Source organism: Lathyrus oleraceus, chromosome 6 (assembly GCF_024323335.1).
Source record: "Lathyrus oleraceus cultivar Zhongwan6 chromosome 6, CAAS_Psat_ZW6_1.0, whole genome shotgun sequence".
In the NCBI taxonomy this organism is placed as follows: Eukaryota; Viridiplantae; Streptophyta; class Magnoliopsida; order Fabales; family Fabaceae; genus Lathyrus; species Lathyrus oleraceus.
The window spans coordinates 501,183,060-501,210,417 of NC_066584.1; positions in this window are offsets into that span (position 1 = coordinate 501,183,060).

Below are 27,358 nucleotides of genomic sequence, written 5' to 3' on the forward strand. Positions count from 1 at the left end.
AGCATATTTTGACATTGATCCTTGAAGCAAACTTGTATAGGGAATCACAAATGACATTGTGCAAAAATAATCAGCCTCATATGTTGAAAATTGGAGAAGTTATAAATCTTGAAAGTTGGGGAAAAGTCACTTGAAAGTAGGTCAAATTTCACTAAGTCCACAAATGATCTATAATGCCTCCAAACTCTTGATGATCCTCCAAACATAATTAGATCTTGTCATGTAAATAGAAGTTGTAGAAGATATTGATAAGAGTTATATGCAAAAAGAAGCATTCAAAAATGTTGAGAATTGTAGGAGTTGTGTTCCTCGGAACTTTTACTTCAAAATGTTGACTTTTTGGTCAAACCACTTGAAATAAGCTTGTGTACTTAGACTTTCCTTGCATTTCAAAGCACATGGGTGATCATATGAATTCAAAATAAGGTGTCCTTATTGCCTCTTGATTAAATTTCTCAAAGCTTGAAGTTGCTTGTTAAAGAAGGCATGGAAATAAATACACGAACCTTTAACTTTCTTTGAGAAGTAAGCCACATAATTTTAAGATGCTTTTGATTGAAAATACCTTACCTTGCATAATAAACTTAAGGGAAGCAATACATATTTTTGGTATTTTGATTAGTGGTTAGATAAACAATTAATCATATAAATACAAAGGTAAAGTAACAACAAAGAGGTTCTTGGTGATCCCTGCAAGAAGCAAATCCAAAGATGGATAATGGGGAAGGACCAAGATGTGACCTTGTTTCTGTGAAATGATACAGATGACACGTGGGATCTTAGGGTTAAAAATTAGGGTATGACAGATGCCCATTTTTAAGTTTCTTCAATTTGGAGGTATGAAGGTTGAAATCTTCGTCTCGACAAAATTGAAGAGACTTAAATATCAAAGACCCAATTTTTGGCCCTAAGATACCGAAAAATGCTTATGATATGATATGAATGCACCAAGATCTCTGTGGGGAATACCAGCTTCCACAGGGAGAACCGAATGGTGACAAACGAAGTCCCATAGAGGAAAAAGAAAAGACTCGAGAATAACCAATGCACAGTTACAAAACAAACGAACTAAAGATCTGACGGAGAAGACTTATCAAAGCAAGACCTCGTCGGAGAAAAGAAATCAACAAAAGGGGAAAACCCCAACTCCAATAGGAGAGGAATATTACCTAACTATCAGCTAAGTGATAACTTAACTGTAGCGGGGTTTTCATTACCTTTAGGTTTATTGACTAAACCAAAAGTAAACATACAATTCGAGTCGCCACCGCACTTTTATTTGTCCAAAGGAAAGGCTAAAAAGCGAACAAAAGCCAAGGTAAGAAGTTTTTTCAAATAAAAAACTAATAAAAATGTCAGAGATCTGGGTAAGGGGGTTGGTTATGAAATGGGAAGGTTTTACGCACCCAAAACATCCTTAGTACTCTAAGGGAACCCTTTTTGCAAATATGTGTTGTAGATTGGTATTTGTGAAAATATTTGTGCAAAAGATTGGAGGGATGAGAAGAGAATAGATTATATTTACAAATTTTGTTGTTTGAATGGATGAACCCATTGCCTACGTACCCTCACAAAGGAGGATCAAAACCTCGTAGTTCGGGGTAAAAATCTCAAAGATTGGTGAATTGATTTAATCAAAAGCCTTAAGGTCTTTTGTTATCAAAGGGAGAAAACTCAACCTAAACCAACAATCCATCATGTGGGGAAGGCTTTAACATGCTAGTGAGGGGTTAACCCTATAATAAGCATGGAAGACTTATAATCCAACCACTAAGGATGAGGTGAGATTTACATCAACCACTATGATAACTAAAACCTATGACTAATATTTTTGAAAAGGTTTTAGCAAGGTGGCCATTGGAACCACAAAAACAACTTGAAGTGAGTTATATTTATAAGTTAGATTTATTTACAAAAATGAAGTCAAAGTTGGATTAAGATTTATTCACAATGAGTATTGATGAAAAGAGTTTGAAAAAGTCAAAGGCTTAAGGCCTAGGTTTCTAATTTGAAACACAGTCAGTTTAGAAAAAAGCTTTTTGGCTTGGTTAGAATGAGGAGAAGAAGAGAATGGCTATTCCTAAAGCAATACAAAGATAAGAGGGGAAAGATAAACCCTTGGAGTTCCTTTTCTTGGAGTCATATAGATGACTCAAGATGCTCATTTCCTTTGGACTTGGAAAATAAACAAGCAATCACATAATTGAACTCAAGCACCTAAGATCTCCATTTGACTTGTCTCTTAATTTGGCTACTCATGACAATGATCCTCTTTTCACAATCTCAAGATAGAATCCCTATCACACAAGAGCAAACATCAAAAAGTTCACAACACAATAAGGGAAATGGACAAAGAATAAGTTTGGATGAGAAGTCCTTTAAGATCAACTTTGAATTTTAGCATTCTAAAGGCATGATGCCTAGTTGCTCTTCAACAAATTTAGCATTCTAAAGGCATGAGGCCTAGTTGCTCTTGAACTCCTTTAAGCATAGGTAAGTCCTAATTCTAAGTCCTTTCTCCTTTTGCAATTGGTTCATACAAAACAAAACTCAAAGCAAACACAAGATAGTAATATTTATATACAATAATGGGCTCAAATGAGCAAAAGAAAAATGACATAAACATAAAATATGTGCTCAAGTGAGCAAAAGGAAAAGCAATATGAATAAATGAGCAAGAAATAAATGGCATTAAAAGTAAAGGGCAAGAAATTAAATGCTCAAATTAAAGTTAGTAATTAGTGAAGTTATGTTAGCTTGTCATAAGACAATGTAGCGTTATGTTAAGCAATCGTAAGTGGACTAATATAGTAGTCACACCTATCTGAGGCTGGTCAATAAAAATATAGGCAAAGAACACAAGTTAGAGATCATGACTAGTAAGCCAAGCTCCACAAACTTGCCATGCCAAAACAAAAAGGGAAAGGGCATTGTATGGACTTTAGGTTATTTGCTTGACCAAGAAGCAACCTATCTTGGACACAAAACAACTCACTTGATCATGGATCAAGTTGAGTTTGGTTTGGATCAAAGAAGGTTAAACCTCTCATTTGTCAAGACCAACCATAAGACATTAACTCATTGGCCAATGATGAAAAGAATGGGATGAAGAAGAAAGGGAATGGAAAAGAAGACAAGTATCAAGTCCAATTGATCAAATGTGAATCAAATCATCATCAATCAATGCCAAACAGAATAGAAATGAAGATTACAAGTCAACAAGTCAACAATATTTTTTGGTATTTTTTTGAATTAAAATAAAATACAAATAAAAAATAATCAAATAAGGTCAAACCTCAAATTCAATTTAAATCAACTTCAACAAGTCCAATTAAATTCTCATAGGTCTAACATGGTCAAACAAGCTTTGACTATTTTTCTCAACAATTTTTGAAACCAGAAAGCTATTAAAAACAATTAAAAATAGCACAAAATGGATTAAAATCTCAAATAAATCTCAAATCAAATAAGAAATTGATGAGACTATTTTTCATTGACTTATCATGATCCATAAATGCTAGGAAAATATTTTTGGATTTTTCAAATATCAGAAAGTATTTTAAAATGAATTAAAACTATTAAAAACCAAATAATTCACAAAAAATATTAAATTAAGTCACAAAAATAATTACAAATCAAAATATGAAACTAGATTTTTCGAGAAATTTTTTGGCATTGGTCTCATATTTTTATGACTTCAAATAAATTTTTTATGAATTTTTGAAAATAAAATTAATTAACTGAAAATAAAAGAAAATGGATTAAATGGAAAAAACCACAGCCGCGTGATGCACCTCATTAATTGACGTGGCATCAATGGACTGTCCAGATGTGAGGGCGCAACGTGTACACTAGTCAAGCACGCAGTAACATGAATTAAATAAGGTAAACGCAATGAAGGATCCAGATTAGAACATGGAAACATGATCCAAGGGCCATGAAGGCATACATGTGGTAATGGTGGTGGAAACCACCATCTTCTCTGGTGAACCAACAACCTCCGGCCACCAGTTGCAGAGAAAATTTTCTCAATAAAAATGGAAAATGAGGATATGAAATTGAAGCTTGTGTGATGGAGATCACCATTGTATCCGTGGATCTTCCTCACTCTTCCTATATTTAGAGAAATGTGAGGTGGAAGATCATGGTGTATCAACTGAAAGTGCACGAAATGGAAAATTGAAACCACCATTGGCTTGCCTCAAGTGTGAGGACTTCAGAAAACCACACAAACAAGAGAATACTACATTGAAATGCAAGTTCTAGATCCAAAAAGTTTGGAGTTATACCTCTGAATTGAAGCTCTTCAAGCCACGGAACCTTTAAGATCTTGGCTCCTCTTTGCTCTAGGGATGCAGTGGAGATGATAAGCTAAGGAATTGAGCTTTGAAAATCAACTAATGATGTTGAATTTCAAGCTTGAAAGTGAGAAAATTTTCTGGAAAATTCCTTTGGTATGGAAATGGTTTCAATGCTGCAGCATTTCAGATCTCCAAAAGGTTACCAAATGAATGAGATAGAGTGTTTATTTATAGCTGAGATTGGCTGTGCATCATGCTTCCCTCGTGTGCATGGCATTTGAAAATGGATATGCATGGGCCTGTACAGGCGCATGTGAGGCCCAATGATGAGTGCAAAACCATGCTGAGTTCATTTGGAATGGAATTGGACGTGTACATGAAGTGGAACTAGCTTGCACATTAAGTTTCATCATGAAATGCCAAAATGAACATAAATGAAGAGCTCTTCGGAACTCCCAAATGGTAAGTCCAAAAAAGTAATGTGAGTAATGGTTGGAAAGCTCTTGAAATAAGGAACAAAAGTCATGTTGGGAAAAAATTCATTTGGAATTTGGAAATTAATGAAAACTGGCTGTGAAAATTTAGGTACAAAACATGTTTAAGTCACCTTTGAAAATTTTCACCAAAAGTAAGCCTATTCAAACCCCTACGTTTTCATGATGCAAGCTTCAAATGGAAAAACCTCCAACATTAAAGTTGCAGATATGTTCAAGGTGATAAATGTAGACTCAAAGTTTGCATCATTTGGATTTTCTATGACAAAGTTATATGCATTTGAAGTTAGGTACTTTTTCAAATTCAATGACTTAGGTCCAATATGACCTATAATGTTTTGTATTATCACATGTATTTATTTTAGGATTATGAAATTTTGTCCAACATAAAATTTGAAGTATAAATCTTAATATTTCCAATTAATTTGGTCTCACATCAAAATCATAAAAATTAAGGAAGTTATGTCCTTGGTAAGTTGACCCAAAATTAGGGTTTCAGTCAAAATGACCCATAATGTTTTGAAATGAATGATGAACTTCCAAATTTCAAATGGATTTTTGATGAACATGAACGTTTTTCATTTGGTTCTTAAGAACACTTTTTATCTTAGGGTCATCTTCATTTGACAAACACATCAAAAGTTACATCTCAGTGGATCTCAGTTTAGTTAGATGACTTGACTGATCAACTTTTCAAGGCCAAACTTCCAATCTTGATGAATAAATGATCGAGGACTCTCAAATAGACTCATATATGAATAAAATGATGAATGAAAGAACTTACCTTGATTAAATTTGATCAGAGGTTGAGATTGCTTCATGGGCAAGGCACTGTCAAAGCACAGTTGAATTAGGGTTTCCTTGGGAAACAATCCTCAATCCCTTTGGGTTATCTTGATCAAATTGGAAAATTGAGATACTTGGGAGACATATATGATGATTAGGAGCTTTGTGGATCATTTCCATGCTTTTTCTCATCTTCATTTAGCCATTTCTTTGAGCTTAGGAGCCTCCTAGGAGCATGGGAGCACATGATCACTTGAGCTTCAAAACAAAAAGAGTTAGTGACATATTTTTGTGATTTTGGTTAGTAAACAAATAATAAAAGCAATAATATACAATACAAGCATGCTTGGTGGTCTCAAACCACTCATACAAGTCCCACCCTAGGGTTAAGGAGACAAACATGCTATGATCCTTGAGGCAATGCACTTGTGCAATAATATGATGCCATGAGAGATCTTAGGGTCAAAATTAGGGTCTTACAGATGCCCCTATTTAAGGCCATTCTAGCCGGAGATATGAAGGTTAAAATCTTCGTCTCGACGAGATAGAGCGGGCTTAAATAATAACAAAGAGACGAATTTTAGTCCCTAAGACACCTCATTATGCAAATGTATGTATGCAAAATAAAATCTTCATGGTGAATAATTGCCACAAAGGAAAAGAAATCAGGAGAAATTGAAGGTCCATAGGAGTAACACACTCACTAGGGAAACAGAGACTCTGGGGGGGGGGGGGGGGGGGAATAAAGTGAAAATGCGTGAGCAGGTCACGACTTGAAAACTTGCTGGGAGACACGAAGGGATTCCATGAAAATAAATCAATGGAAAGACTCGAGCTGACGCAAAGGTGCATGTATTGGGGAATATGCCAATACATCAAAACTATCCACAAAGGATACATCGGATAAAAAAATCCGGACTCAGACGGGGAGGTCCACAAAGGACTCAGCTGAGGAAGCAACACCAAGATATTACCAGTTACTGTGTAATAAACTCGAATAGAGACATGTCATCAAAACACCGGTTACTGGGTGACAGAACAACACGCTCAGGAAGAAATCTGGCTTCACAGGGGACAAAAAGTCACAATAGGGAGCAAAAGGAAGGAGCACCAGGGATACCGGTTATTGGGCATATAATAGGTGACCGACCAGGCGTGAATTGAGAATAAGTCCAAGACACTCATCATCTGAAAGGAGGGCTGAAAAAGCAAACTCGACTTACAGGATGGATATTCGATTCCGCAAGGAAATACGAATCTTACTCGACTGAGGAAGAAAAAGACTTCAACTGAAGAGCGCATGAGATATATTATCTATTACCATCATAACGTAGATAATATGCTCGCATGGAAGATTATCCACAACCAGTTACTAGGTTAATAAAGGATAAATCGACCGAAAAGAAAAGACATCGGGATACCGGTTACTAGGCATAAAATGATGACCAATCAGAAGGAGAAACAATCATTACCAAACAAGAGTAAATGAAAGATGACTCGCAAGGGTTAAATTTCCTGACAAAAGCAATTACCCAAGAGATATATCACCGGTTACTGGGTGGTATACTCCAAAACGAAGGAATATCAATACCGATTATTGGGTAAAGATAACCAACAAAAAGGGGATTACATCTACCAGTTACTGGGTAGAAAACCACAGAAATAGGACTTACAACTACCGGTTACTGGGTAGAAGGCCACAAGATCCAATGGGGAAAAGATGAACAATTACTGGTTACTGAGCAATTGAACAACTAAACCACAGGGAACTGCAGGGGATAACAAGAGAGGGAGTCAGTCTAGGAACAAGCTAGAAAGACACAATCAAACAAGACTCAACCCGATGAGGATATAACTCAGGGGATTAATTCCATCCCAATACACAACTGGGAGGAAACTGAAGTAATAATCATCCACGAGGACATAACTCGGTGGGGAATAAAAAGTGAAAGATAGACACTTTCTGCCTATGGGGCTGACTCTATATGGAGAGATCAGACACTACCATCTTCTTGGGGAAGAATATTTCACCAATAGCAGGGGATAACAATCAAATATATATGGCAAAGAATGCAATTATGAATATCTGAATGCTATGATGTATGCATGATTTGTGTATGATGGATGCTGACAAACAAACATATCTAACACAAACAAGTTCGAGAATTATGAACTGACACCCGGTACAACATCTCAACAAGAAGGGCGAAGCCTACTGGAGAACTCAATTCTGGTGAGGACGATCTCTGGAAGAAGAATGACCACGGGAGGATGTCGACCACAATTGGGGATAGGCAATAAGATCTGCCGGAGAGGGAACTCTACTGGGGAACTTATCAAGGAATGATGTGAAACTCCGTGGGGAACAACCACCAATCGGATATAAATCAATCAAAATACTCCCTTCTAACTTCTGGAGAGGAAACTCTGTAAAGGGGAGAAATAACATTTTGCTCCACTGGGGAAGGAAACGAACGCATCTCCAATGACTCTTAATGCTGGAAGGATTCTTTAGATTCTGAGGGGATACAATCAACAAACTCGGATCAGGAAAACCCCACTGGGGACAAGCTGTAAATATTCTCGAAGGAACTACCCTGGCTGAGGAAATCGGAAAAGAATCCTTTGTCAATCAAACAACATGCTAAGGATGAAAAGGGAAACCAATCCTTCACCAATTGCTCTAGGCAATTTCCTGCTGAGGAGATAATTATCTGGAAAGATAACTCTGCGGGGAACACATGCTTACTCCACCGGGAACTTCTACTCAGACTGGGGAAAGACGAACCTCCTCGTGAGTAGAATAGAATATCTACTTTTATCAATCTATAAGGGATTTTAGGTCAGCCCACATAAGGGATGACAACCGTATAATTGATAAAACACAAATGCTAGTGCCTGATAGAGAGGGATACATTTCTCTAAAAGATCAAGGCAAGAACCTGGAACAGAAGGATCACCCACAACCAAACATGGATTGCTAAGACTCCACGGGGGAAATAAGCATGTATACACAACAAATTACCCGAGAATGCATCCAAAATATAGCTAGGGGAAAGCAATCCAATAAGATAGATCAATCCACTGCCATCCAAAAGAACTTCTCAGACTCTCCGGGAAACTGATGATGTACTATTCTTTCCGCGTTCACTGGGGAGATAACCAGAATAATGATGAAGAGGACATAAGAATGCCAGAACATGAACAAATGTCTTACCCTTTGGAAATCATACTATCCTTGGGAAAACGCTGAGGACATTCCACTTATCCTTTCAGTCATTGTGAATGTTCATTTTGTTTAAAATAGTTTATAAAACTTTATTTATTTAAAACAATGATATTCATCAGTTAAAAGCATGCAAACATTTTTTAAACAGAAACAAATAAGAGTGCAAAGAATTGGATAAAGGCTCAAATTTATTTAATAGAATGGTAGTCCGCAAATGGCGAGACTCCATGGATCTTTACAAATTTGAAATTGGTGATATACATGGAAAAAGGGCTACATTGAACATAATGACCGTTTCTCCACCAACTCTGAATCCACTGTATTCGAAGCTTCAGTTGATGATGATTGAGCAAGAATCTTTGACAGATGATGGTTGTAGAACAAAGTCTTGTCAGGATGCAGTTACTTACCAAATCCCTAATTTTTGCCTAGATTGCCCCAGGGTAGGGTACTCAATCTAGCGGGATATATATTCATTTTTTTCATGTCTCTAACTTTTGCCTGGACCGCCCTTTCGGGTTTTCAATCCACCGAGAGACTCATTTTTGCCTAAGTTGCCCTTTCGGGTTTTCAACTTAGCGAGCTATTCTTTTTTTATTTTTAGGTGAAGTATTTCTTGACTGCACCTGAATTTACAGGACGAGTGAAATCCTCCACATCCATAGTTGTAAGCAACAAAGCACCGCCTGAAAAGGCTCTCTTAACAACATATGGACCTTTAAAGTCTGGAGTACACTTGCCCCTGGAATCAGGCGCGAAAGACAAGACTTTCTTGAGCACGAGGTCACCTTCTCGGAACACAAGAGGCTTGACCTTCTTATCAAAGGCTTTCTTCATCCTCTGCTGATATAACTGACCATGGCACATGGCAGTTAACCTCTTTTCTTCAATCAAATTCAGCTGGTCATAACGACTCTGAACCCATTCAGCCTCAGTCAACTTGGCTTCCATCAAGACTCTCATTGATGGGATCTCAACCTCTACCGGGAGCACAACCTCCATGCCATATACAAGAGGGAAAGGGGTGTTAGACTATGGCACGGATCTAGAAAGGGGGGGGGGGGGGTTGAATAGATCCCAATTAAAATTTGAGTTGGCGCTACCAATTAAAATTGGTTTTGAAAATTTGTTTTAAGTGCGGAAGCGGCCGAGGAAAAATATAGTCTAAAACGAACCGTTATTGGAAAACTGGATATGCGTCAAGCCAATGGATTAGTGATTAAGTAAAATACGAATCACTACACTAGTTACACAATCAATGATTTGTTTCACTTACTAGGATTCCTAGTTCCAATGATTCAAATACCAAATCAAACTAGATATACACTTAAGATAATTTTGGTTTAGGCAAATTATCAAACACTTGGTGTGCAAAAACACTCCAAGTGATATTTGTGTTGAGTAAGTGATTCCAATTAATCTAGTACAATATCCTATTGTACTTTGGATTCAAAAACAGAGTTTTAACCTCTTACTCAATTAATATCAATGTTTGGTAAAAGTGCTTATACTAAAATCACTTAATTTTTAAGCTGAAAATCAATTATGCAGAAAATTAGAGAAGACAAAGATTTGATGAGGCAGTTCCCCCGCCGTCCTCGCTTCGGGGTACGTCTGCCCTCAATTCTAAAACTAGAATTAAGATGATTTAATAGATATCACCTGTTGAATTTAACCGTTTATACAAGGATTGCAAAGCACATATACAACAGAACTCTCAAGATGTTGAATGTAGCTTCCACTCCTTGTTCCTTGATTCAAGATGAATCAAGCCCTTCGATGGTTGTTGCTAGACCTCCGATTCCAGCCCCTTTGTTGAAAAACCCTTCGTTCTTCAAACCCTCGGCTCGGCTGATCTCAACTACAACGAATCGAACCCGAATTCTTCCCTTCAATATCACTGAATCCGCTACTAGACTGATGAAGACTTCCTCTTCTCAATCACCTTCGCTCAGCTGAAATTGATGAAGCAATTCGTGCAAAAACCCCCAAACACAAACCGGTCTTGGAGGACAAAACCCTAACGGTTTTATTCAAGAAAAAACCTGTCACAAGCTTCAACCCAACCGGATTCCCCAATCTCGGCTTCGAACCTTATCACCTTTAACCGATCACGAAGCACATCAAAAATGGTTGTGTGTAGTTGATGTGTTGTGAGATGTTGAAGATGAAGATGATGAATCTTAGACACCTATTTCACTTTTTCTTGTTTCTTTGAACACTTGAAATCAATTTGACAAATGTTAGTTGATAAAAGTAATTTGACTTCTATTTATAGTAACCAACTTACCAACCAAAAATAACAGCTTTTCAAACAGTGGAAAATACTCAGAAAACTGAGTTTACGCACGAGCGGTCGACCATAGGTCGGCGTGCGCTGACCCGTGGGAAATGCGCCGACCCCTATGGTCGACTCAAGTATTCCATGCGCTGACCCGTGGCCAACTGCACTATGCCATGTGCCGACCTGTGGTCGACTTAAGCAACCATGCGTTGACCAGTCACCAACTGGTCTGTGTTATGCGCTGACCCGTGGCTCATGCGCTGACCCTTGTGGTTGACTCAAAGCCTACATATCTGCAAAAATTTGTATTTTGTGGTTTTCATGCATTTCGTCATGATCACATTTTATTCACATATGTTTTATAAAATATAGCAGTTTTAGATAAGCATAGAGAAGGATATGATAGGTGATATGTTGCATTTGTTTGTAGACATGGAATCGACAATGCCGATTCATCCATGATGGTCAGTTGTCATCATCGAAACTTATGATTGTATGTTGTCTGACAATTTGCCCTTACATACTCCCCCTTTTTGATGATGACAACCTGTGCAAAGCCAAAGAGACAAACAATATGCAGTATTTACACATTATGCACACTCCCCCTTTCTTTTGTAGTCTAAGGCTATCTGCAAAAACGACTGTTAATTGTGGTGAACATATTTTGGCTGCTTGTACTCTTTCTCCCCCTTTGACAACATCAAAAAGAGACAAGGAATGATTATTCAACGTAACATAAAATTCAACAGGAAATAACACTATCAGATAATAATATCACACCAAATATCATTACTGAATGATAATCATTAATTAAAAGAAGATAAACATTAAAATTAATGTTGCACAAACAAGCATTACAGAGAATTTAATACATTCAAACAACAAACAAATTCAGATGCATATGCATTCCTATGTCCTAATGGTGTCGTCCTCGATGGTAGCAGATATCAGGGTTTCTGTAGGGGTCAGCCAGAGATGATATTTGTTCAGCAATACCGCCTAGATACTTGAGACCCCCGTCGACCGATCGTTCCTGGCGTTCAAACGTTTCGGTAAATGCAGCATACCGTTCATTAATGCTTGTAGAGAGGTTATCAAGCCTCTCATTTTGCGCTTGAATTTGGCTGCTAATATGAGCATAGCGCTCATCTTGAGTTTGCATGAAGGATTGTTGAGCGAGCTGCATATTTCGCATCATATCCAACAGTTCGGAAGAGTTTGCATGCTGTGGAGGAGACGAAGGAGATTCTTCATCATCATGGTGATACGGTTGGTAGAATTGACGTTGTGTTGACCAGCCCATATGTTGCCATTCACCCCAGCCACCCTGGGCATTTTCTTCAGTTGAATGTGAATGCTGAACCCAAGCGGAGTCTGAGTAGTCGTGAGTGTCAACTTGTGGAGGACTGTCATCTCCACCATGCTGATCAAAGGCTTGTCCTTCTCCCTCTTCTTCATTTTCCTCTTCATCTTCTTCTTCTTCACTTTCATCACTGTCATCATCTGCTACAACAGTTGCAGGAACATTCCCTCTTCGAACAAACTTGTAGATTCTTCGCTCATCACACCAAAAATATCCCATCATAGACAGAGTTTTTGGGCTGAACTCTTTGTCTGATGAGATTGAGGTATACAGGAAGGACGGATGATTGATGTCGGCTGCAGTAAGGACTTCTTGAATGAAAGATCCATAGGCAAGAGTCGTTCCTCGTCCGGAGTCACGTAGACTGAACATCCTACTGGCAATGTAGTAAGGCCAGTTGATTTTCTGCTTATTCTTCAGAATGTACATGAGATGAACCTCAGCCTGTTCAACTCTGGAGAGACCACCCTTCTTTGGTCGCAGGATGCGTGAGACAATCCACTGAAGAATCCGCTCTCCTGTTTTCAGCTTGCCGGCAGTGACAGTTCGTGGGAACGCATCACTGTTCACAATATGATCAGGGTAGGGTCATTTCAGCATGTCGTTCAGCGCACTCTTAAACTCGTAACCGTCTATTTGGTGAGTGTCAGTTACCTCAGCTAGAGGATTTTCAGCATCATCCAATGACTTATCAAAATATTTGTTCCAAATATTTGACTTAAACGATACCTTTGTCGTGCCGATCCTGGAGTGAAACTTGTGCCCGCGAAATTTGTCATGAAGGCCGGCGTAGAACACTCGGACTAGGTCTTCGCTGTATTTAGCATTGCATTCCAAGAATTTGACAATGCCTTGATGCTGTAGCAGAGCCATGATTTCTGTGAGGTGCATGCGTTCTGCGGTGAGTTGGTAGAAAGCATGTTGTCGCACAACTCCTCTTTTACCAATATCTCTGTTGAAGGATTCGACGCGAGCCGGTGGAACTAGCGACACAGCGGAGACGGGTAGAGATGCGGCGGATGATTCCCGAGATCTCTTACCGGTAGGTCTGCGAGATGTGGAAGCCATTTGAACAGATTTGAAGCTTAGTGTGTGTGGGTAGAGAGTGAAGCTTGGTGAGGGTTTTTGAGAATGATTTTGCAAGAGAGAGGTTTTCCCTTTTTGTAGATGAGAAGTTAGGGTTTTGGGAAGAGGAAAGATCAAGGGACAATAGACACTAGGTAGATGCAACTTACAAGGTAGTGGGAAGTTTGAAATGTAATGTAATGTAAATGCACACTTAATGAGTATTTAGAATGTAGATGCATGAGAAGATTGAAGGTTTTTCTGCAGAAAAACAAAATTTTTGAGCGATGCGTCGACCATACCTCTGCATGCGTCGACGCATACTGTTTGATTTTTGAAAAATCACAAAAAAAAAATTAAGTGTGCGTCGACCATTGCCCTGTTACGGTCGACTCATACAGGCAAAATTTCCAGTTTTTCACTTTTCTGCACATACGCTCACAAGTTTGATGCATAATTAGAATGCCACACAACAATAAACATCCAAAGAGATACATCATGCATATATATACAATATTATTATGTAGTGTAGCTATTTAACCATGAAATTTTGCAAAGAGCGAGAGAGAAGGGAACAATATCACCTCGATGCCGGAGTAACTTGATGAACAATAAACTTGTGCTTGCAACAACATCAACTTGTTAGAAGTACAAGATTATAGTCTTAAATGGAATAAGGTAAAACCAGCAGTTTATAATGCCCGTTCCGAAATATCGAGAATACCAAGTTCTCGGCGGATATGAAAGAAAGGTTCAGTAGCTAGCAGCTTTGTGAAGATGTCCGCTAGTTGATTTTCAGTATTAACATGTTCAAATACAATATCACCTTTCTCTACATGATCCCGAAGAAAGTGGTGTCGAATTTCGATATGTTTGGTGCGAGAATGCAACACAGGATTCTTGGTAAGATTAATGGCACTTGTATTGTCACAAAAAATGGGAATACGTTCGAGTTTGAGGTTAAAATCCAATAATTGTTGCTTAATCCATAGGATTTGAGCACAACAACTACCGACGGCAACGTATTCCGCTTCGGCGGTTGACAAAGCAACTGAAACCTGTTTCTTGCTATGCCAACTGACTAAAGAATTTGAAAATAAGTGACACGTGCCACTGGTGCTTTTCCTATCCGATTTGCAACCGGCAAAATCAGAATCGGAGAACCCTACCAATGAACAATCATTACCTTTGGAATACCATAGTCCATACTTCGGAGTACCGGATAGGTATCGAAGTATTCGTTTGACAGCTTTTAGATGGGATTCCTTGGGACATGATTGATATCTTGCGCACATGCATACACTAAACATAATATCGGGACGAGAAGCAGTAAGATAGAGAAGTGATCCAATCATACCTCTATACCGTTTTACATCTACGTCCTTACCGTCTTCATCTTTGTTCAAGTTTGTACAAGTTGGCATGGGGGTCTCAATGGCCTTAGCTTTTGCCATGTCAAATCTCTTGATAAGGTCCAAACAGTACTTTGTTTGGCTCACGAAAGTTCCTTCTTTGAGCTGTTTAATTTGCAAACCGAGAAAGTATGTGAGCTCCCCCATCATACTCATCTCGAATTCGCCCTGCATAAGGTCTGAAAACTCTCTCACAAGATTCATGTTAGTAGACCCAAATATAATATCATCTACATAAATTTTTACTATCAAGTGCTTTCCTTGACGTTTAATGAAGAGAGTTGTGTCAACCTTTCCTCTTGAGTAACCTTGATCGAGTAAAAATTTGCTTAGTCGCTCATACCAAGCTCTAGGAGCTTGTTTGAGGCCATATAAAGCCCTTTTTAGTTTATAAACATGATCAGGATACTCATGAGATTCGAAACCCGGAGGTTGTGCGACGTAAACCTCTTCATTTATGTGACCGTTAAGGAACGCACTCTTAACATCCATTTGGAATAGTTTAAAGTCTTTCGCACAAGCGAAGGCAAGGAGAAGGCGTATAGCCTCGAGTCGGGCAACCGACGCATAAGTTTCCTCATAGTCGATGCCTTCCTCTTGGTTATACCCTTGCGCGACTAAACGCGCCTTGTTACGGGTTATTACCCCGTTTTCGTCCAGCTTGTTCCTAAACACCCATCGGGTGCCGATTACTCGATGATCTCGCGGAGGAGGGACAAGGTCCCAAACCTCATTTCTAGTGAACTGATTAAGTTCCTCCTGCATTGAACAAAAACCAGTGTTCATCGAGTAGGGCTTCTTTAGGGTTTTTAGGTTCCATTTACGAAACGAAAGCGAAGTGATAACAGAAATTACTTAGCTTCGATCGAGTTGTAACACCCTTTGAGATATCTCCGAGAATGTTGTCGATTGGATGGTCTTTGGAAGACTTCCAAGCTTGAGGGAGATCATCGTTTGAAGGCGGATGAGCTACCACGGTTTCCTCATGGTGTACATCTTTATCCTCCTCAACTTTGACTTTGTCGGATTGATCAATCCCCGGCTCGCCACCTTTGAGTATGTCTTCCGTAGATGTACCTGCACCATGAAAAACACTACCCTTTCCGACGTTTCTCGGATTGGATTCATCAAAAGTGACATGTACAGACTCTTCTACAGCAAGTAATCGTTTGTTGTATATTCTATATGCTTTACTCGATTGAGAGTATCCGAGGAAGATACCTTCGTCGGCCTTGGAATCGAATTTGCCCAAGTTTTCCTTTCCATTATTCAATACAAAACATTTGCAACCAAAAACATGTAAGTGAGAAACATTTGGCTTTCGCCCTTTTAAAAGCTCATACGGTGTTTTATTTAGAATGGGGCGAATGAGCACCCTATTCAGAACATAACAAGCCGTACTAATGGCGTCGACCCAAAAATATTTCGGTAAGCCACTTTCGTTGATCATTGTTCTTCCCAATTCTTCCAAAATTCGATTTTTACGCTCCACAACCCCATTTTGTTGAGGAGTACGTGGAGCGGAGAAGTTATGATCGATACCATGGTTACCGCAATATTCTTCAAATAAATGGTTTTCGAACTCACCCCCATGGTCGCTTCTAATTGCAACAATGTTTGTATTTAATTTATTTTGGGAAAGCTTAGCAAATCTTTCAAAGGCGGCGAACGTATCGCTCTTGCTTACTAAAAAGATAGTCCAACAAAATCTAGAAAAGTCGTCCACTATTACGAAACCGTAATAATTTCCTCCTAGACTTTTAATCCTAGATGGCCCAAATAAGTCCATATGAAGAAGCTCGAGAGGTCTCGTTGTTGAAACGATATTTTTGGATTTAAATGAGATCCTCGTTTGCTTTCCTTTTTGACAAGCATCACAAAGGTGATCCTTGGTGAATTTTATTTTGGGGAGACCTAAGACTAGATCTTTTGAGACTACTTTATTTAGTAAGTCAAAATTAACATGTGCTAAACGCCTATGCCATAACCATGAATCTTCACTCATTGTTACAAGACATTTGTCACTTGTTAACGATACTTCATTTAAGTCAAGCATATAGATATTATTCACACGCAGGCCATTAAACATACTCTTCTTATCATCATTATGTACAATTTTGCAACAATCTTTTGAAAATGATACATTGTTTCCTTTGTCATATAATTGACTGATGCTAAGTAGACTGTGTTTAAGACCTTCGACAAGCAATACATCAGAAATAGTAGTGAAAGAAGGGTTACCTACACTACCTTTACCAAGTATTGCTCCACGGTTGTTGTCACCATAAGTTACATATCCCTTCTTCTTAGCCACAAAGTCAATGAAGAGTGATATGTCTCCTGACATGTGCCTTGAGCATCCACTGTCGAGAACCCATCTTCTCTCGGTAGTCTCGAGGCATTGTACCTATGGAAATGTAATTTACAAGAGAAGGTACCCAATGGCTTATTGGGTCCTGAATGGTGAGGAACGAAATGGTTGCATTTGGGCAGCCATTGATAAATGCCTTTAGGAACTAAAAATCTCCTAAACCTACATTTAGCAATGGAGTGGCCTTTCTTGCAACAATAAAGACAAGAGAAATTTACATTTCGATTGCCTTTGCTATCTTCATCCTTTATAACATATTTATATTTTTGATATGGATTAACCATACTTTTTCGAAAGTTTGATTTATCGATAGCAAAGGTAATCTTGGGCTCAAGAGCCTTGTCAAGTTTGGCCTTTAGGTTTCTTACTTCACCTTGCCAAATATAACAAGTATCACACCCAAAGTTTATCATCCTACTTCTAAGGTCCTCACAACCTGCTTTTATGCTTTCTACTATAGAAGCTTTAAGTGCCTCAAGTTTCCTTTCGGATTCTTGAATTTTTTGTTCCAAATGAGTAAAAATTTTGTTATTTGAGGCAAGCCTTTTAAAGGCCTCTTTAGCTTCATAGTGTAAAGTATCAAATGCAATTTGTAATTCATGATGAGACATACTAGAGGATTTTTCATATTTAGCATGTCGTACCTGTTTCTTTTTGTTCTTTTGATGAGCAGAGAGACATATGTTTGCATTTTCATCTTCATCACTAGAACTTTCATCATCGGAGGAGTCGCTATCGCTTTCCCAAGCTATGTATGCTCTCCTTGGCTTTGATGATTTCTTGTGTGATTTGTATGATTCCTTTTCCTTTGTCTTCTTGTTCATCGGACAATCCAGTTTGTAATGACCGGGCTTTCCACACGTATAGCACGACCCTCTAGTCATTTTACCTTTTGCGTCATCATTTTTAGAGTACCTAGATTGTTTCCGGAAGTTTACCAAGTTCTTCTCGGAATGTTGGATGTCGTTCTTTCTCACGTAACGATTGTAACGTTTAACGAACAACCCCATATCTTCGCTCTTGTCCTCTTCTTCTTCGTCGCTCGATGAATAATCACTTTGCCCTTTTGCTTGAGCCTTCGAGGAGGAAGTCTTTAGAGCTATAGATTTCTTTTCACTCACCTTTGCTTTGTCCTTCTTATCTTTCTTTTCGTGTTGTTCTAGGCTCAAGAGTACTTGTTCGTGCTCTTGTAGTTTGCCAAATAATGTTGTCAAGTCTAATGTGGTAAGATCATTTGCTTCTTTGATGGCGGTCACTTTCGGCTGCCATTCCCTGTTAAGACATCTCATGATCTTATTAGTAGCAACATCATTGGAAACCGGCCTACCAAGTGAATGTAATCGATTGATGAGATGAGTATATCTCTTTTGCATGTCAGCAATGGTTTCCCCTTGCTCCATGAAAAAGAGATCAAACTCTTGTGTTAGTGTGTTGATTCTTGCCAACTTAACATCGTTCGTCCCCTTATGGGCAATTTGTAGTGAATCCCACATGGCCTTAGTAGTAGGACAATGGGATACACGATAGTATTCATCTATACCTAATGAGGAGATTAGGATATTTTTGGCTTTCCAATCATAATTGTATTTCTTTTCATCATCATCGGTCCATTGTGCTTCGGGCTTAGGCACCAATTCATTGTTCTCATTGGTCATGGTTATTTCAATTGGACCATTGAGAATAACGTTCCATATTTTTCTATCTATGGAATTTATGTGCACCCGCATACAATCTTTCCAATAACTATAATTTTCACCATTGAAAACGGGAGCTCTATTATAAGCCCCTTTAGGTTCGTTAGCCATTTTTTTATCAAAGTTATATTTTGAAGCACGGAGTGAACCGGAGCTCCTGATACCACTTGTTAGACTATGGCACGGATCTAGAAGGGGGGTTGAATAGATCCCAATTAAAATTTGAGTCGGCGCTACCAATTAAAATTGGTTTTGAAAATTTGTTTTAAGTGCGGAAGCGGCCGAGGAAAAATATAGTCTAAAACGAACCGTTATTGGAAAATCGGATATGCGTCAAGCCAATGGATTAGTGATTAAGTAAAATACGAATCACTACACTAGTTACACAATCAATGATTTGTTTCACTTACTAGGATTCCTAGTTCCAATGATTCAAATACCAAATCAAACTAGATATACACTTAAGATAATTTTGGTTTAGGCAAATTATCAAACACTTGGTGTGCAAAAACACTCCAAGTGATATTTGTGTTGAGTAAGTGATTCCAATTAATCTAGTACAATATCCTATTGTACTTTGGATTCAAAAACAGAGTTTTAACCTCTTACTCAATTAATATCAATGTTTGGTAAAAGTGCTTATACTAAAATCACTTAATTTTTAAGCTGAAAATCAATTATGCAGAAAATTAGAGAAGACAAAGATTTGATGAGGCAGTTCCCCCGCCGTCCTCGCTTCGGGGTACGTCTGCCCTCAATTCTAAAACTAGAATTAAGATGATTTAATAGGTATCACCTGTTGAATTTAACCGTTTATACAAGGATTGCAAAGCACATATACAACAGAACTCTCAAGATGTTGAATGTAGCTTCCACTCCTTGTTCCTTGATTCAAGATGAATCAAGCCCTTCGATGGTTGTTGCTAGACCTCCGATTCCAGCCCCTTTGTTGAAAAACCCTCCGTTCTTCAAACCCTCGGCTTGGCTGATCTCAACTACAACGAATCGAACCCGAATTCTTCCCTTCAATATCACTAAATCCGCTACTAGACTGATGAAGACTTCCTCTTCTCAATCACCTTCGCTCAGCTGAAAATTGATGAAGCAATTCGTGCAAAAACCCCCAAACACAAACCGGTCTTGGAGGACAAAACCCTAACGATTTTATTCAAGAAAAAACCTGTCACAAGCTTCAACCCAACCGGATTCCCCAATCTCGGCTTCGAACCTCATCACCTTTAACCGATCACGAAGCACATCAAAAATGGTTGTGTGTAGTTGATGTGTCATGAGATGTTGAAGATGAAGATGATGAATCTTGGACACCTATTTCACTTTTTCTTGTTTCTTTGAACACTTGAAATCAATTTGACAAATGTTAGTTGATAAAAGTAATTTGACTTCTATTTATAGTAACCAACTTACCAACCAAAAATAACAGCTTTTCAAACAGTGGAAAATACTCAGAAAACTGAGTTTACGCACGAGCGGTCGACCATAGGTCGGCGTGCGCTGACCCGTGGGAAATGCGCCGACCCCTATGGTCGACTCAAGTATTCCATGCGCTGACCCGTGGCCAACTGCACTATGCCATGCACCGACCTGTGGTCGACTCAAGCAACCCTGCGTTGACCAGTCACCAACTGGCCTGTGTTATGCGCTGACCCGTGGCTCATGCGCTGACCCTTGCGGTCGACTCAAAGCCTACATATCTGCAAAAATTCGTATTTTGTGGTTTTCATGCATTTCGTCATGATCACATTTTATTCACATATGTTTTATGAAATATAGCAGTTTTAGATAAGCATAGAGAAGGATATGATAGGTGATATGTTGCATTTGTTTGTAGACATGGAATCGACAATGCCGATTCATCCATGATGGTCATTTGTCATCATCGAAACTTATGATTGTATGTTGTCTGACAATTTGCCCTTACAAGGGGTTGCCCCTGTTAAAGTGCAGATAGATGTACGATAGCCATGCAAAGCAAATGACAGCATCTCATGCCAATCTTTGTATGTAACAACCATTTTCTGAATAATCTTCTTGATGTTCTTGTTAGCAGCTTCAACAGTCCCATTCATCTTGGGTCTATAGGGAGAAGAATTATGGTATGCAATCTTGAACTCACTACACAGTTCTTTCATCATCTTGTTGTTCAAGTTAGATCCATTATCAATAATGATCTTATCTGACACACCATATCGGCATATGAGTTGGCTCTTAATAAACCTCACAACCACCTTCCTGGTTACATTCGCATATGATGCCGCTTCAACCCACTTGGTGAAGTAATCAATGGCTACGAGAATAAAACGGTGACCGTTCGACGCCTTAGGTTCAATCATGCCAATCATGTCAATTCTCCACATGAAGAAAGGCCATGGTGAGGAGATAACATTCAGAAGTGTTGGGGGAACATGAATCTTATTCGCATAAATCTGACACTTGTGGCATTTCTTCACATATTTGCAGCAATCAGACTCCATTGTCAGCCAATAGTAGCCCGCTCTCAACATCTTCCTAGCCATAGCATATCCATTGGAATGGGTACCAAATGAACCCTCATGGACTTCAGTCATCAACAGGTCTGCTTCGTGTCTATCCACGTATCTGAGCAGAACCATGTCAAAATTTCTCTTATAAAGCACATCACCATTAAGGTAGAAACTGCCAGATAATCTCCTCAAAGTCTTCTTATCTTTAACAGATGCCCCAGGCGGGTAAATCTGACTTTGAAGAAAACACTTGATATCATAGTACCACAGCTTATCATCTTTCACTTCTTCAACCGCAAACACATGAGCTAGTCTGTCCAAGCGAATCACAGTAATATTTGGAACTTCATTCCAATACTTCACTACAATCGTTGAAGCAAGCGTAGCGAGAGCATCCGCCATCCGATTCTCATCTCGAGGAATATGATGGAAGTCAACTTTAGTGAAGAAAGTTGAAATCCTCGTCGCATAATCTCTGTATGGGATGAGGCCAGGCTGATTCGTTTCCCATTCACCCTTAATCTGATTGACAACAAGGGCCGAATCACCATAAACATCAAGATGTTTGATCCTAAGATCAATACATTCTTCCAAACCCATAATACAAGCCTCATACTCCGCCATATTATTTGTGCATTTGAAAGTTAGCCTTACCGTAAAAGTAAAATGTGTGCCTTGAGGAGTAATAATCACTGCCCCAATACCATTTCCATACTGATTGACAGCACCATCGAACACCATACCCCATCGGGAACGAGGCTCTGGCCCTTCATCGAGTGTAGGCTCATCACAATCTTTCATCTTCAAATACAGAATCTCTTCATCAGGGAAGTCATATTGCACAGACTGATAATATTCAATTGGTTGATGCACCAAATGATCAGCCAAGATATTACCTCTAATAGCTTTTTAAGCTCGATACTCAATATCATACTCAGATGACAACATCTGCCAACGGGCAATCCTCCCAGTTAAAGCAGGTTTCTCAAAGATATACTTGATTGGATCCATTTTGGATATCAACCAAGTTGTATGGTTCAACATATACTGGCATAAGCGCTTAGCAGCCCAAGCCAAAGCACGACATGTCTTCTCAAGCATTGAGTACCGAGACTCACATTCAGTGAACTTCTTACTCAAGTAGTATATTGCATATTCTTTCTTTCCTGATTCATCTTACTGACCAAGGACACAACCCATGGAATCATCAAGCACAGTCAAATACATAATCAATGGTCTCCCTTCAACAAGCGGAGATAGAATCGGAGGCTCGGACAAATACTCTTTGATACTGTCAAAGGCCTTTTGGAAATCCTTGGTCCAATCATGACGCTGATCTTTCCAAAGGAGCTTGAATATAGGCGCACATGTGGCAGTCATGTGGGATATAAATCTCGAAATGTAATTCAAGCGGCCAAGAAAACCTCGGACTTGCTTCTCAGTTTTGGGCGCAGGCATCTCTTGTATTGCTTTAACCTTGGCAGGATCAACTTCAATACCTCTCTCGCTGACAATAAAGCCCAATAACTTGCCGGAACGGACTCCAAATGTACACTTGTTCGGATTCAAGTGGAGTTTGTACTTCCTCAAACGCTGGAAAAGCTTCAACAAGTGTTCTACATGTTCATCTTCCGTTTTCGACTTTGCAATCATATCATCAACATACACCTCAATCTCCTTGTGCATCATATCATGAAACAAGGTAGTCATAACGCGTTGATACGTGGCTCCGGCGTTCTTCAAACCGAAGGGCATCACTCGATAATAGAATGTTCCCTAGGGTGTGTTGAATATTGCCTTCTCCATATCCTCGGGTGCCATTTTAATCTGGTTATAACTGGAAAATCCATTCATAAATGAGAAGACATTAAATTTAGCCGTATTGTCTACCAACATATCAATGTGTGGTAGAGGGAAATCATCTCTCGGACTAGCTTTATTCAAATCACGGTAATCCACACACATTCATACGTTTCCATCTTTCTTAGGCACATGCACAATATTGGCCACCCATTGAGGATATGTAGAAGTCACCAGAAACCCAACATCAATTTGCTTATGAACTTCTTCTTTAATCTTTACTGCCATGTCAGGATGAGTTCTTCCGAGCTTTTGCTTCATAGGCACACACTCAGGCTTCAACGGCAAGAAATGTTGCACGATATCAGTATCTAGACCAGGCATGTCTTCATACGACCAGGCAAAGACGTCAACATATTTTCATAGCAACTCAATCAACCCCTTCTTGACATACTCTTCAAGGAGTGCCCTAATCTTTACTTCACGAATGCAGTCTTCAGACCCCAAGTTGTCTGTTTCCAGATTCTCAAGATGTGGCTGAATGATCTTCTCCTCATGCTCAAGCAGACGGGTAATCTCATCAGGAATCTCTTCAACATCATCTTCTTCTGCCTCAAATACAGGGAACTCAATGTTGGGAGATGATGTTGGATCATTATGTTCAATGGGTTTGATTAACCTGCATAATGATTTTGAGTATAAAAGAGATTTTAGAATTCAAACAAGGAAAATCATTATGCAGATGAAAAGATTGATTTTATTCTCTTTTTTTAGGGTTTTATGGTGATCACCAATTTCATGCAAAAACGCAAAAAGGAAAATTAATATGAGAAAACAAACATTTAACATGCGATTATTGAATGAATATCATTGTATTAATCAAATTATGCCAACAATGTCTTCACTTCTCCTTTTGGAATGGGAGAAGGGTTTTTAAAAAAAATGAACATATTATGTTGACTTATGGATAACTGTTGGAACATCAACAACGACCCAATTATTGCAAATTCCTCCGGGTATGACAAAGTTGCCAAGGTCTTCCTCTTCATCATCTTCAACAATGGCAGCAACTTCATGATCTTCAACGATGTGGATGAAACCCCCACTCTGGAACAACCCAAGATCATTGGAAACACCAGAAGAGTACCCTATGCCAGCTCAGGATTTGTTATCTTCCAACTTGATCATTTTCCCCAAACCAGTAGTTGCACCATGCTCAATGGCCAACTTCGCATCATTGTAGGAGACAAATGAAGAAAGTCCTTTCCTAGAAGGCTCAACAATAGACAAGGCTTGGAACGGCGTTTCAACCTCATCCTCAGCATCAATATAGGAGAAGGAAGATAAATGGCTGACCAAGAAAGCCTTCTCTCCCCATATCACCATCAACTTCTTGTTCTTCACGAACTTCAACTTTTGGTGCAGGGTCGATATCACGGCGCCTGCCTCGTGAATCCATGGTCTACCAAGAAAACAACTATATGACGGATGAATATCCATGACCTGGAAAGTGATCTGGAAATCACTAGGTTCAATCTTGATTGGGAGTTCTAATTCCCCAATCACAGTTTTGCGCGATCCATCGAAAGCTTTCACTACCACTCCACTTTGCCTCATAGGAGGCCCCTGATATGAAAGTTTAACAAGAGTGGATTTTGGCAATACATTGAGTGATGACCTTGTGTCCACCAATACATTGGACAGGGCATCGCCTTTACAGTTCATGGATATATGTAAAGCCAAATTGTGGTCTTTTTCCTCCTCGGGAAGATCATCATCACAGAAGCTCAAATTGTTGCAGGCGGTTATATTTGCAACAATGCTATCAAACTGCTCAATTGTGACACCGTGATCCACGTATGCCACGTCCAACACCCTCTGCAATGCTTCGTGCTATGGCTCTGAATTCATCAACAAAGATAAGACATATATCTTTGATGGAGTTTGTAGCAACTGATCCACAACATTATATTCACTCCTCTTGATGAGCCTTAGCATCTCATCACCATCCTCTCTCAAAATGCCAGACTTGTCAACTAGGATAGGAGCATTATTGGTTTTGACAACAACAGGGTTAACACCCTTCACAACAGGAACAAAATTATTTGAAGAAGAAGTCCCTACAGAACTGGAAGGATTAGCAACAGCTCTCTTCACAACGTCTTTGTGGGATTTCGGCTGAGCCAAGAAAACACGACCATTAACGGGTCACTCCACTAACGTCAGAAATGCTCACGAAAGAATTTGAGGGCAACGACACCTCCCTCCCATCTTCCAACATGACTGCATTATATCGGTACGGGACCGCTTTGTCTGATACATACGGGAAAGGACCCGTTGGCTTAATCACAAGAGCTGGCGATACTTTCTTCTTGCTGCCATCATACCTGATAACAACAGGATTGGGAATTTTAAACACAGGAGTGATAACATCAACTTCATCCTCATTACGATTATGAAGTATCTCAATCATCCCTTGATCTATCATCTCTTAGATGTCCCTTCTCACTTGACGACATCCTCTCTCATTGATAGTGCACACCTGGCACCTATCATGATCATGCTCATAATGATTGTGTTCACACGACAGCTTATGCATCTTGACCAAGGATTGCCTTATGTCATTCACATAAAGGACTTTGTATTTGCCAGGGCACTCCTGAACCATATTAACAGTTGCTTTCCCATGCTCGGGCAATGGGTTCTTCTTCACATTCGAGCCTACGTCCTCAAAGAACAGTATCCCACTCCTCACAAGGTCTTGCACCTTGGTCTTCAACGGAAAGCAATTCTCCACATCATGTCTGGGCGCACCGGAATGATACACACAGTGAATTTCGGGCTTATACCACCACTGAGGATTGGCTGGTACAACAGGAGGATCACGAGGAGTTATCAGCTTCCTACTGATTAAGGAAGGATAAAGTTCAGCATATATCATCGGAATCGGGTCAAAAGTTACCCTCTTCCTCTCGTAGTTGCTGGTGCTAGTGTGGTTATTGTTGCGAGGCTGGTAAGCCTATTGTTGTTGACGATGTTGTTGTTGTGGTTGTTGTTGGACTTCTCTGAAAGCAGGTGCTATATGAGCCACCTGGTGTTGATTGACAGTTGGACGAACTTCTCTCCTTTTAATAGAGGGCCTTCTATTAACATGGGAAGACACGACATGAGTCTCCCCCTCCTTCTTCCTAGCAAATCCTCCATATTTCTTTGCTAAGGAACCATCATCACGAGATAAACGTCCTTCATGGACCCCTTCTTCTAGCCTCATTCCCATATTCACCATTTCGGTGAAGTCCGAGGGAGCACTAGCAATCATGCGCTCGTAATAGAAAGAGCTCAAAGTCTTCAATAAGATCTTTGTTATCTCCTTCTCTTCCAAGGGTGGCACTATCTGAGTTGCCAGTTCTCGCCATCTCTAGGCGTATTCCTTGAAGGTCTCCTTGTCTTTCTGGGACATTGCCCTCAACTGGTCCCTGTCTGGAGCCATGTCCATATTATATTTATACTGCTTTACAAAGGCCTCGCCTAGATCGTTGAAAGTGCGAATGCTTGCACTCTCCAGCCCCATATACCACCGGAGCGCAGCACCTGTCAACCTATCCTGAAAGTAATGAATCAGCAATTGATTGTTGTCGGTTTGCGTTGACATCTTGCGAGCATACATCACAAGAGGGCTGAGTGGACATGTATTTCCCTTATACTTCTCAAAGTCAGGCACTTTGAATTTAACAAGGATTTTAACGTTGGGCACCAGGCACAACTCAACAGCACTTTTCCCAAAGAGGTCCTTACCCCTCAAAGTCTTCAGTTCCTTGCGCAACTCTGGAATTGATCTTTCATTTCATCCATTTTCTCATATACGTTTGGGCCCTCAGATGGCTCAGAATGATAAATGGTGTCTTCTACTCGAGGTAAGGTGTGTACAACGGGAGGTGGCACAGACAGGACCGGGCTAGATGCCGGCATAGAAGCAAGAGTAGGAGCGAAGCCCTCTGGTATGAAGTTGGATGGCATTCCCCAAGGGAATCCAGCTGGCATAGTTGGAGCGAAGTGGG